The sequence below is a fragment of the Elephas maximus genome, chromosome 13 (assembly GCF_024166365.1).
Source record: "Elephas maximus indicus isolate mEleMax1 chromosome 13, mEleMax1 primary haplotype, whole genome shotgun sequence".
NCBI classification, from domain to species: Eukaryota; Metazoa; Chordata; class Mammalia; order Proboscidea; family Elephantidae; genus Elephas; species Elephas maximus.
In genome coordinates, this window is record NC_064831.1 from 96,081,404 (window position 1) to 96,094,737 (window position 13,334).

Here is a 13,334-nt window from a genome sequence, read left to right on the forward strand (position 1 = left end):
CCTGTATAGCATTGTGGTCCCTCAGCTCTGCTTCCAGAAATACTCCAGTGTTCTGATCTACTGGTGGCCTTTTTCCTGGCTCTCCAAGACTTCTAAGTGTTTGTGTTTATATATGTATTTTTTATCTCAGGAGATTTATGGAGGGAGGAGAAGTACCTGGATGTGTTTAATCAGGCATCTTGAACCTGATGTCAAAAATTATCGATTGAATGAATAAATAAGTGGATGAGTGACTGAGCCAGGGGTCTAGCGGTGGATCGTAATGGAAGGGTTAACCCATTGCTGTCAAGTGGATTCCGACTCATGGAAATCCCATGTGTTACAGAACAGGTCGTCAGACCTTTCTTCTGCAGCACCACTGGGTGGATTTGAACTGCCAGCCTTTAGATTAGTAGCCAAGAGCAAACCATTTGCATCACCCTGGGAACCTAAGGGCAGGACCCAAAGGAAAGGACCGGTATTTGTATGCCTTCCCTTCCTGCAGGCCAGGCTGTTGTGAGGGCGGCATGGTGGGCAGATGGGGACGAGCTGGCTGGCTGTGAAGACTCACCTGTGTGAGAACGCCTGCAGTCAGGCGTGGTCAGGGTGGCACTGTCTGCTTGTCATCTAGCAGCTCAGCGATCAGTGGAAACCCTAGAAGAGGGTCTGGGGGGCCCACAGAGAGAGTTGTAGCAGCTGCCGCCTTCCTTTGGGATTAATTTACATGATGGGGTTTAAGCCACAGGGGCTGGAACAAAGGAAAAGAATGACGCTCAGGCTGCTTCCCAGATCCCGACTCTTTGGGAAAAACATGGCTCCCATCTCCTGGGCACCTGCCCAAGTGTGAAATGGAGGTGCTAGGAAGCATCCCAGGAGACAGGAGGGGAGGCACATCAAGGACAGGTTATGGAGGATGCGGGGGGGGGGGGGAGGCGAGGTGTCTGGGAACTCTACTTCTCCCCTTGCTTTGAGGGCTTTGGGGAGCAGTGCCTTCCTTCTGCTTTGGGGGGTCTGGGGAGCAGCGCCTCCCTCCCTGCTATGGGGGTCTGGGGAGCAGTGCCTTCCTCCTGCTTTGGGGGGTCTGGGGAGCAGCGCCCTTCCTCCTGCTTTGAGGGCTTTGGGGAGCAGTGCCTTCCTTCTGCTTTGGGGGGTCTGGGGAGCACTGCCTCCCTCCCTGCTTTGGGGGGTCTGGGGAGAACCGCCTCCCTCCCTGCTTTGGGGGTCTCTGGAGAGCAGTGCCCTTCCTCCTGCTTTGGGGCGTCTGGGGACTACCACCTCCCTCCCTGCTTTGGGAGGGCTAGGGAGCAGCGCCCTTCCTTCTGCTCTGGGGAGTCTGAGGAGCAGCCCTTCCCCCTGCTTTGGGCATGACTGGTTGATAACACTGAGTTGGTCTTGGTGGCCTACTCATGAAAGGCCGACAGAACCCTTCAAAGAAGTTATTCTGCCAACTGCAGGAGACCTGGGGTGGCTTTGGGGGAGCGAATGAAAGGAAGGAAGCTTGGGTTGGCCACGCTGTTATTTAATAGAAAATGCCCCCCTCCTGGAAAGAGTGCTGACTGTGTGCCTTGGCCCACACACAAAACCGGAGCAGCCCTCCACAGCTGCTCTCTGGAAAGTCTGACCACACCCTCCGGATATGGGAACAGCTTTCTTCTCTATTTCAAATGACCCTGGTTTTCCTTCTATAGATGCAAATGTTTGTTTGGTCTGACTGTGAAATACTTCCCATGCAGCTGAAATAATTGAAGGCAACCTTGTATGAAGCGCCCACTCCCTGACCTTGTAAAATGGAACTCTCTGCTGGAGCCGCGGAGTGAATCAGCAGGACACCTGAGGGCCGCACCACTCCCCACCCCTCTACGTCCACCCCACCTCCCCCCCGCCCCCCGCCCCCCCGCCCTCGGCCGTGTGAACAGGCTGGTCACTCTGCACCAGGACACAGCGAATTGCAGAAAGCGTGGCAGTGGCAAGGGAACCAACATTTGTCAGAGATATCACCGTCTGAGGGGGCGAGGGAACGTGGGGCGCATACATTTCAGGGTTCGAAACGTGCAATTTGACCTTCTACCCCAAATCCTGGGGCACACAACATGCAGAAATCTCTCACAGAGGGCTGTTGTGAGGACCAAATTAGTAAGATGCCTAGAAAACATGATTCCTGATGAGCAAAGTGTGTGTCCATGCGTACGCACGCCACGCACGCGTGTGTGTGTTTGTGTGAGAGAGAGAGAGAGAGACTTGGCTGGGGAGTGGTCCGCTTGACACCTTCCAGCAACACCTCCTGAGCAGGGCTCTCAGATATGAGGAGTCAGGTGGGCCCAGGCGACACTCTTCTCAGGGTCAGGGCTACCACAGCATTATCTCATTTTACAGATGGGAAAACTGAGTGTCAGAGTTGTGAAGTCATTTGCCCTGGGGGTGAGAAGTCAGAGTTGGAGCCTGAGCCCCGGAAGTTGCAGAGCCTGGACAGGGGAGGCCTCCTTTCCTACTAGCCCTCCCCTCTGCTGCTGTCCTGAGTACGTTCTTGTCCCTAAAGTGTGGTGAGCCCACTGCTGGATGCTGCAGGTACACTGAGCTGCGCGTTCACTCAGGTTTACAGCTGGCTGTCCGTCTGACGTGCTGGGCCTCAGTGTCAGCAGTTGTTATGGATTGAATTCAGTACCCCCCCCAAAATATGTGCTGTAAATCTTAACCCCTGTACCTGTGATTATAACCCCATTTGGAATGGGTTTTCTTAGTTACGTTAATGAGACAGTGTTAGTGTCGGGTGTGTCTAAAATCAACCTCTTGAGATATGAAAGAGACTAAACAAGAAAGTGAGCAAGTGGAGATGGGGGAAGAAAGATGCCAAGACACATGAAGATCGCCCAGCACAGAAGCTCAGAGAGTCGAGGACCTTCCTCTGGAGCTGACAGATAGAGAAGGGCTTCCCCTAAGGGTGGCACCAATGAATTTGCCCTTCTAGCCTCCTAGTAGGGAGAAAATAAATTTGTTTCTTAAAGCCAAAACCCCGGTGGCATAGTGGTTAAGTGCTATAGCTGCTAACCAAAGGGTCGGCAGTTCGAATCCGCCAGGTGCTCCTTGGAAACTCTATGGGGCAGTTCTACTCTGTCCTATAGGGTCTCTATGAGTAGGAATTGACTTGATGGCACTGGTTTTTTTTTTTTTTTTTCTTAAAGCCACCCACTTGTGGTATTTCTGTGATACCAGCGCTAGATAACTAAGACAGCAGTCAATTTGTGTGCGTTTCTGTTACGGAAGCAGTGCATAGCCAAGACAGCAGGAAGTTTGAGGATGTTTCTATGACAGCAGGACTAGATAAGTGAGGGAGCAGTAGATTTGTGGGTATTTCTGTGAGAGCAGCACTAGGTAACTGAGACAGCTGTAGGTCTGCAGCTATTTCTGAGATGGCAGCATAGATAACCCAGACAAGAGTAGATTTGCAGGTACTTTTGTCACAGCAGCACTGGGAAACTGAGACTGCAGCAGGTCTGCAGGAGCTTCTGTCACAGCAGCGCTAAGGAGCTGAGACTGCAGGAGACCGAGTAGCGGGTATTTTTCTGTGGTAGCAGCACTGGGTAACTAAGACAGCAGTAGATATGTGGATAATTCATTACCACAGTGTTAAATAGCTGAAACACTGGTAGATTGGAGGGTGTTTTTGTTATAGCAGCACTATGTAACTGAGACAGCTGTAGATTTCTGGATATTTCTGTGATAGCAGCACTGGGTAACTGAGACAACTGTAGAAGTGCAGGCATGGCTGTCACAGCAGCACTGGATAACTGAGACCGCAATGGATTTGCGGGTATCCCTAACACGCCTGCAGTAGACAGCTACTTCAGCAGTACATTTGTGGGTAATGCTATTACGGCGGCACTGGGTAGCTGAGATAATGATAGATTTGAAGGTATTTCTGTGATGGCAGCACTAGACAGTTGGGACAGCAGTAGGTTTGAGGATAATTCTATTACAGCAGCTTTAGAGAGCTGAGACAGCTCTAGATTTGGGGGTATTTCTGTTACGGCAGCACCATGTAACTGACGCAGCTGTAGAGTTCCTGATGTTTCTGTGAAGGCAGCCCTGGATAACTGAGACAGCAGTGGATTTGCAGTTATTTCTGTGATGGTAACATTAGATAGTTGAGACGGTAGTGGCTTTGTGGGTATATCTGTTACAACAGCATTAGATAACAGAGCCCACAGTAGATTTGGGGGTATTGCTGTTATAACGGCGGTGAATAACTGAGACAGCTACAGTTTTGCACGTATTGCTGTTGCAGCAACACTAGGTAACTGAGACAGCAGTAGATTGATGGATCTTTCTGTTATAGCAGCACTAGGTAACTGAGATGACAGTATAATGTGGGTATTTCTGTTACGGCAGCACTAGATGGATTTGGAGCCCTCGTGGCTCAGTGGTTGAGAACTATGGCTGCCAACCAAAAGGTTGGCCATTTGAATCCACCAGACACTCCTTGGAAACCCTATGGGGCAGTTCTACTTTGTCCTGTAGGGTTGCTATGAGTCCGAATCAACTCGACGGCAGTGGGTTTTTTTGGTTTAGGTACCTGAGACAGCAGTTGATTTGTGGCCATTTCTCTGACTGCAGCAATAGGTACCTGAGACAGTGGCATATTTGTGGGGAAATCTGGACTTTTGTCCTTGGGTTCTTTGCACCTGCTACTCTCTTGGGCTGGTCCATGTTCCCTCCCTGGGTCCTGGCTTATGCCTATGCTTCACCTGTCTCCATGCAAGCATTGTTTCTCCGGACTGAGTTAGGCCCCTGCTTGTGCCTGTTCTTCCAGGAGTCTCTGCCCCCCACAGGACAGCATCCCACCCGCAGCACGTACTAGGGTTCAGCTGCTTGAATGTGATTGGAAAGAATCGGGGAAGGAACACTGAGTCCTCAAGGACAGTCTGGAAGAAGTGAGGCAAGAAAGGCCAGGAGGTGTGCAGACATGTACAGACAGCGGGGGCAGGGGTAGGAGTTAGTGACCCCCCTGCCAGCCTCCTACTTCTCACCATGACCTGGCTGAGTCAGCCCCTGCTCTGGGATAGGCATGCTTGTGGTAATGGGAAGACGGGGTGGGGGTTGTTTAGAGGACAGTTCTGCTGTGGAGCAGACTGGCCTGATGACTGTGTGGATGTGAAGCTCTTGCCCAGACGCACCCAGGTGGTGATTTTCCTATCTTGGTCAATGCTGCTTTATGGAAACATGTTGGTGCACCCAATCAGACCCTAAGGCACCTTCTCGCTGGGTCTGCCTGGACTGTCATTCCACCAGAGGTGGTCAAGTGATCATCCACAGCGCAGGGCCACCAGGCATAGGTAGAGATTTAGAAAGTGGTGAAAGTGGTAAAAGTGTCTCTCACCCAGTGGGAAAAGATGGACAGTTAATACATAGTATTGGGACAAGTGGCTAGGCAACTAGAAAAAAGTAAAATTGGACACTTACCTCCTATTTTCACAAAATAAATTCCAGAGGGGTTCAGATAAAACAAAGATTTAGTTGTAAAAAAATGAGAAAAGAAAAAAGAGAGAAAGGAAAAAAAAAAAAACAAAGAAAGAAAGCCACAAAAATACTAGAAGAAAATGATGGGAAAAAATGTTATAATCTTGGAGGGAGTCAAACTTTTTAATTATGTTACAAATCCTTGAGGCCATAAACTACATAATTTATTTATTCCACCAGAAAAGAGCCAAATATTTCTGCATGGCAGAAAATGTCACCATTAAAGTAAGAAGACAAATCATAAACTGAGAAAAAAAATATGTGCAAGTTATATCACAGGCAAAGGTGTGCTACAAATCAATAAGAAAAATCCAGCAACTGGATTGGACAATGGGCAATGGATAGAAAGAGTTTGCAGGAAAAGTAAAAGCAGATGGCATCTAAACATTTGAAAACGGGGCTTAAATTTCTCTTACACAAGGGAAGTGCAAACTAAAACTTCAATGAAATATGACTTTCCACCTATCTGATTGGCAGAATTCCAAATCTTTGATAACCACTGTGTGTTGAGTGAGTGGGAAAATAAACCCTCACCCATGGCGTGGCGGCAGGGACAGTTAGGAAACAGCTGGGCCCCATGTAGCCAAATATAAAACACAGGTGCTCTTTGACCCAGCAACCCTGCTCGTAGGACTTCACCTTACGGGTTTCCTCACCCACGTGTGCAATGGCCTTTACCACAGGGGCTCATTGCAGCATTGTTTGTGATCATGAGAGAATGGAAACAACTTAAATACATCTAATAGTGTTATTAATTAAATAAACCACCACCTGTCTGTCAGTTTGGAATACTGTGGTGGCTTGAGTGTTGCTATGATGCTGGAAGCTATACCACTTGTATTTCACATGCCAGCAGGGTCATCCCTAGTGGACAGGTTTCAGTGGAGTTTCCAATTAAGAGTAGGAAGAAAAGCCTGTTGACTTACTTCTGAAAATTAGCCAGTAAAAACCGTATGGATAACTACAGAATATTGTCCCATATAGTGCTGGAAGATGAACTCCCTTGGTTGAAAGGCACTCAAAATACCAGTGGCCACAACAGTGGACTTGAGCATACCAATGATGGAGAAGATGATGCAGGATCAGGTAATCTTTTGTTCTTTTGTACTTGGGGTCACCATGAGTAGGAGCCAACTCGATAGCAACTCACAACAACAAATGGTACAACCTCAGATGAAATTACCTTGCACTCATTAAAAAGAATAAGGTATATTTGTGTCTATGATAGGAGCCCTGGTGGTGCAGTGGTTAAACACTTGGCTGCTAACCAAAAGGTCAATGGTTTGAACCCACCAGCAGCTCCATTGAAGAAAAGACCTGGCCAGCTGCTCCTATAAGGATTACAGCCTTTGAAACCCTATGGGACAGTTATACTATGTGCTATAGCATTGATATGAGTTAGAATAGACTTGATAGGACACAACTTGTCTATGATGTGGAGCAATCCTCAAAGTGTATTGCTTCATGTAAAAGATGGAGCCAGATAGTGTGAGTATAGAACGCTCTGATTTATGTGAGTTTCCTTGTGTGTGTGTGTGTGGAGGTATAGAACATTCCTGCAAGGGCACAAAAACCATGGAAACTGACACTGTGGGAGTCTCCCGGGGAGGGGCCTGGGAGGTGCAGTGGTGGTGGGAGACTTGGTATTCATGGTCTCCTCCTTCATTGTGTTTGAAAGCTGCCCCCTAAGTATGAAGTGCATCTTCTGTTGTTAAAACAGATGAAAGCTGGGCTTTTGTGTTTTCCTCTGGATCTTGCCTGAAGCTGGCCCTGTTCCTCAGATGGAGTCGCCTCCTCATGCCCTGGGAAGCCAGAATGCTGGGCACCCATGCACCATCAGGAGGGACAGCCTAGGCAGGGTTTGACCCTGCAGGACCAACAGACATATTTATGACCGACTTATGTCCTTATCTGTCACTAACCACAAGCACTTACCTGGCACTTCGGTGGTGCCCCTAGGCGGGTCCCCAAATCCCACCCAGAAGCTGGAGCAGCATGGGATAACTTTGTGGGCAGAGGCCAGCGGGCTGGTGCAGTGCACTGGTTGCTCTACTCATGGAACTGTCCCGCGGCAGACGCACAGCCCCAACCTTGGCTGTCCACTTCAGAGGCAGAGCGAGAGGCACCCATTCCACCCACTTCTGTGCAGGGTTCTTACCCACGGCCACCTCTGAACAGGATCCCCAAGAGGGCATCCATCCACGGGGTGTAGCAGGTGGACCTACTGTGTATTTGCAGCTCTCCTGGCCCAAGGCAGGGTCTGGCCAGCCCTAGGCCCTCCCTCCCTTAGAGTCCCACCTCCCATTTCTTCATCCTGCTGCACCTCCCCCCCCCATTTCCATGATACTTTTCCCTTAGAAGCAGAAGGGTGGTGTAACTAACATGCTTTCCTTCCACTTGTTATACATTAACCAGTGAAAACCAGTTGCCCTAGAGCTGACTCTGACTCACGGCGACCCCTTGTGTGTTAGAGTAGAAGTGTGCTCCATAGGGTTTCTGGTGGCTAATCTTCCAGAAGCACATCACTGAGGTGCCTCTGGGTGGACTCGAACCGTCAACCTTTCAGTTAGCAGCTGAGCGCATTAACCATTTGCACCATCCAGGGACTCCTTGTTGTACCTTAGGTTTATATTTTCCTAAATAAATATTTGACAATGCCCAGGTCATCCAATGAAATATTCCAAAGTTTAACACTTCCCCAAATATAGTGGAAGTATTTGTGCCTTGCTACTGTGTAATTAAGGAGCCTGGTGGTGCAACAGTTAAGCCCTTGGCTGCTAAACAAAAGGTTGATTGTGTGAGCCCACCTGGTGGCTCCATCGGAGAAAGCCCTGGTGATCTGTTCCTATAAAGATTATAACCTAGAAAACCTTATGGGGAAGTCCTCCTCTGCCACGTGGGGTCGCTGTGAGTTGAAAATGGACTTGACCGCACCCAGCAACAACAACTGTGTAACTGATGAAGAGCATAGCTGTGGAATGAAGCAGCCATGCTCATGAGCACGGGTGTGCAGTTGGTGGGAAGCCCGAGGTCTGGCCAGGCCTCTGAGATCCAGCACTGCTTCATGACTGGACAGCCCTGGGCGGGGGCAGGAGGTGAGGGAAAGTGGTCCCGCCCCCTCCTCTTTTCACCTCAGGGTCACTGGGGCCACCCTGTGCCAGGAGCCTACTGGGATGTCAGGGCAGGAACCACAGCAGGAGGAAGCCCTCTCCTTTCAAGAGTTGAATCCACCACTTCAGCAAAGGTGGACAGAGCAAGGGCTGCTCAGTGCGAGTCACCCTCCCCCATGGTGAGTACTGTCTTTATCACACTAGTGATGATTCCTACTAAACTTGAACATAATTTCAAAGTTAGGTGCAAGTAATCTGAAAAGTAGGTGGACAGATGGCACAGAGCCTATACATCTTTCTTTCAAACTGTCATTAGTTGTCAAGGTCTCACCTGACATTGCATATTACTATTATTTTGCATGTGTACAAACTTCTTCTCTAGGGTATGGAGAGAGAGAACTGTGAGTAGCTGCGGGGGGCTCACATGTTCCTTGGTGTCATGCTTGGCCGGTGACTGGGTCATGCTTGAATTGGCAGGAGCTGAGAGCCATGTGGCAGGGAACAGTTTTCCCCGGCTTTGCATCCTCAGCATGAGAATTTTTACATTCTAACAAGGGCTTGCGTATGTGAGCAAAATGGCATACTGGGACAGAGCTTGGCTGAGACAATCCTTATCATAATTGTGATGGCACACTGTGAGCTCATGTCACCTTCACAGTAGTCCTGTAAGTTGGGGGCTATTCTTATCCTCATTTTAGCACAGAGAAGACTGGACTGTGGAGAGTGGTGCAGCAGTGAGAAAGGAGCTGCAACCTGAGGACCTGCTGTGGCAGATACTGCTAAGAATCAGGCCCATTCAAGTTGTAGAACCCAGAAAACTGGGCTGTGGGAGGAAGTGGGATGAGGTAGGGGTGGTGATGAAGACAGAGGGTCTGATCTAAATTATGTATAGAAAGCCAGGAGGACCACGTGTTCCCACCACTACCATGCACAGCTAACCCGCATAGAAGTCTGGAGGTTTGTTCTTTGGGAAATTGAAGTGGGGTAGCTCTGGACTCATGGGCCTCAGGGAAAGCACAGGGCAAGGGTAGGGTTCCAGACTGAAAAGGTGTTGGGGTATGTGGTGCAATGGATCACTTTTGTGTGGCCTTTCTCACCATTGTCTTGTAACTCCCACCCAAGTGATTGGATGGGACTGTGCAGATAGGGTAATCGTGGCCTACCAGGGAGATTGGTCAACTTTGCCATTCCACTGGGCTTGAAATGAGCCATCCCAGAGGTGGAAAAGAAATTATCTCACCACCACAAAGAAAGAATAACCGGGAATGAAGTGCGTCCTTTAGACCTGGGATCCCTGCCCTGAGACCCTCCTAGACCCAGGAGACAGGGAGAGAGCCATAACACTGAAGACTGCAAGACAATGAGAAGCAGTGGCTGAGAAACAGCAGCAGCAGAAGCAGGAGAACCAGGAGACTGGCAAGAGATAGCAGGAGATGGCATGGTGGATTTCCCAGCCCACGGAGTGAGAAAGCTGAATGCCTTTGTGCAGGAGGCTTCCTGGTGGAGTAGGGTGCTCCAGGCACTTGGAAGAGCTAGGCTTCTGAGTTTCTTCAGGCTGAGGCTTACTGGCAAAGTGGGGTAGCTTGGGGTACTTAGTGGCAGAACTAAAAGAGCTTTTTAACACTTGCCTAAGCAGGGCAGTAGCCAAAGGCCAGAGAGGCATGCCTGTGGCATGGCTGGGAAGAGGCTGTCCTGATGAAAGAACTGTATCCTGAGTGTTCCTGAACCTGAATTGTAACTGCTACTTCCCTATAATAAGCCCTATAATCATAAGTATTGTCTGTGAGTTCTGTGTGGCCATTGCAATGAATTATCAAACCCAGCAGAGAAGTAGAGAGTACCATGGGGGGGGACCGTTGATGTCAGAATTGGTAAAGGTTGCTGAGAGAGGAGGCATATCTGACCTCTGCCTCATGGGAATCAGCCCTGGGGCTGTTGATCTTGATTCTCCTTCCCCCTGCTCAAGTTAGAGGAGGTTAGACACCACCCCCACACCATTTTTGTGGGGTATAAGAAGAAAGACTTCACACTGAATGAAGAGACATCCACAATCCCTCCCCTGCTCTACTCCCTAGAGAAGAGACCTAAAAATGCTTACATATAGGGCCATCCTACAAAGAAATCTGCCTCACTCACCAGTCTAAAGCCTGCCTCTCTCTGCCTGCACACACGTAACAAGTCTTCAAAGAGCTTGTTAGTGCGGCACTCTTGGATATGAACAGCTTGCCAAGGATCACAGAACGTGCATATGAGTGAAGGTGCCAACATGAAGCAAAACAAACAACAGAAAAAAAGGTACTCAGAGGAATCAGAGAGAAGGGATCAGAAGATAAGCTTAAAACTAAGCTCCTATCATTAATGTTCTCAGGAAGATGAGAGATAATATTGCATCCAAGAAGCAAGGTCAGTATGCTATCAGAAAGACATAATCAAAGCACAAGAAAGAAGAAATCTAATAGCTGCAATAGAAGGTAGAGTCAAGGAAATCTCTAGAAAACAGAACAAAAAGACAAAGAGATTGACAGAGAGAAAAGACAATTAGAGGGCCAAATGACCCAACGTCTAATTAATTGGACTGATGAAAGGAAAGAACAGAGAAAAAGGGGAAGACATTTTCAAAGGAATAACAAGAAAATTTCCAGCTGAAGGATGGGAGCCTCCAAATGGAAAGAGCTTGTCAACTGCCAGCATAACAGGTTTTTAAAATTCCACACCACATATCGCTATGAAATTTGAAACTACCAGAGATAAAGAGAAAATCTTACAAACTAAGAGTGAGAGGGAGCAACACATACAATGTTTTAAGGATTAGAATGACATTAGACTTTACAACAGCAGCACTGAAAGACAGAAGACAATGGAACAATGCCTTCTAAATTTTGATGGAAAATTATTTTTGAACTAAATCTCTATATCCAGCCAATTTATCATTCAAGTGTGAGGTAGAATAAAAGTATTCCTAGGCATGTAACATCTCTAAAATTTTATTTTCTGTGCATCCTTTCTCAAGAGATATGAGATGATGTCCTCCACTAAAACAAGCAAGTAAACCAAGACAGAAGAAGACCTGGGGTGTGGAAAGCAGGGAACCTAGCTCAGCAGAGAGGCCAAGAGAAGTCCCAAGGTAACAGTTTGTACCACGGACCCAGACAGCAGCTCTTTAGACCTGAGCAGGAAGACAGAAGGCCCCAGGAAGGAGGCCTCCAACGAAGGGGGAGCTATCTGATTTTTAGAGCAGTTGAGGCAATTGTTGGTAAGTGTTTGACAAAAATATGGAAGCATTTGAGAAGAGTTAGCCATAAGAACATTGAAATCTAAGTGAACAATAAAAGGAGGCATTTACTCCCAGTGGGGGAGGGGAGCAGATTATGAGAAAGAGAAAACCAAAACCAAACCAAACCCAGTGCCGTCGAGTTGATTCCGACTCATGAGAAAGGGAACGTATTTATAATAACTATTTGGTTCTAAGGTAATCAATATTTCCTATTTATGGTAATGTAAACACTACTAATTTAACCAAAAATTAAAATATAAAGATATGTTAGGATGATGGATGTATTAATTTCCTAGGCTGCTGTAATGAAATGCCACAAAGTAGATGGCTTTAAACAACAGAAATTGGTTGTCTCATAGTTTTGGAGGCTGGGAGTCCAATTCAGGGTGTCAGCAGAGCCATGCTCTCTCCAAAGACTCCAGGAGAAGATCCTTTCTTGCCTCGCCCAGCTTCTGGCGGCCCCAGGCGTTTCTTGGCTTATAGACACATCTTCACATGGCTCTTTCCTCTCTCTTGCTCTCTCTGTGTCTGTTCTCTCTCTCTCTCTCTCTCTTTTTTTTTTTAAGAACACCACATATATTGTCTTAGAATTCATCCTACTCAAGTATGACCTCACGTGAAATTAACTGACAGCATCTTCAAAGACCTTATTTATTTCCAAATAAGATCATGTTTACAGGCACCAAGTGTTAGGACTTCGATATATCTTTTGGAGGGACACAACTCAGTCCATAACAATGGGTGAGGGGGAAAGTGGGAGCATAGTGGAATACCAGTGTCAAATCCTCCACTATTATAATAGAAAGTTAACAAATAATGTCAAACCGTAATAAATAAAAAAACAGGCCTGTATTGTTAGTTGTTCAGAGACAAATAAGATTGAAACTGGTGCCCCTGGAGAGTGGATAGGGTGAGACTGATGGGCAGAGAATGGCTGCATTTCACTGCGAACCTACACTATTTGGATTTTCATTACCTGCGTGAATTAATTTTCTAAAATAAAAAAAAAAAGTAATTGGAAAAGGACAAGGCAGCTTCTCCCCTTGCCCACTGTTGTAGCTTAGTGTGCTGCAGAGCAGAAAGTGAGGGCCAGAGTGGGAGTGGTCAGCAGCACTGGGGAGTCTGAGTATTTTCCAAATGGAAGTCGCACCCAGTTGCAAAGTCCCAGTTGGGTGAGTGTCCTGGAGGCATAAATCCTAGGCCTGAGAAATCACTGGGAGCCCTTTCCCCTTCTGCAGGAAGTCTTGTGAATTTACAACAGTTGGGTTTGTTGGTGGGAAGTGGCCTCAAAAGAAACCCAGCCACTGGTGCTGGTGATGGAGGATCTTGACAGTACTAAGACAGGGAAGGTCCTTAGACAGTGTGGAGAGAACCAATTTGGCTCCCTAGTGGTGGGATTAGAAAGGTGGAGATTAGAGAAGGCTGGATAAGCTCCCCTGTTTTAGTCTCCTGGAGCT

General features: G+C 47.8%; 1 long non-coding RNA gene across 1 annotated transcript in view; it reads left to right on the top strand.

Moving 5' to 3' along the window:
• Window positions 1-8,814, top strand: part of LOC126057157 (uncharacterized) — a 29,460-nt gene extending 20,646 nt beyond the window's left edge. Inside the window, exons 4-5 of the long non-coding RNA XR_007512439.1 lie at window positions 6,478-6,579; window positions 8,630-8,814. This is a non-coding gene — a long non-coding RNA (uncharacterized LOC126057157). The remainder of the gene's footprint in view (window positions 1-6,477; window positions 6,580-8,629) is intronic.
• The last annotated feature ends 4,520 nt before the right edge of the window (window positions 8,815-13,334 follow it).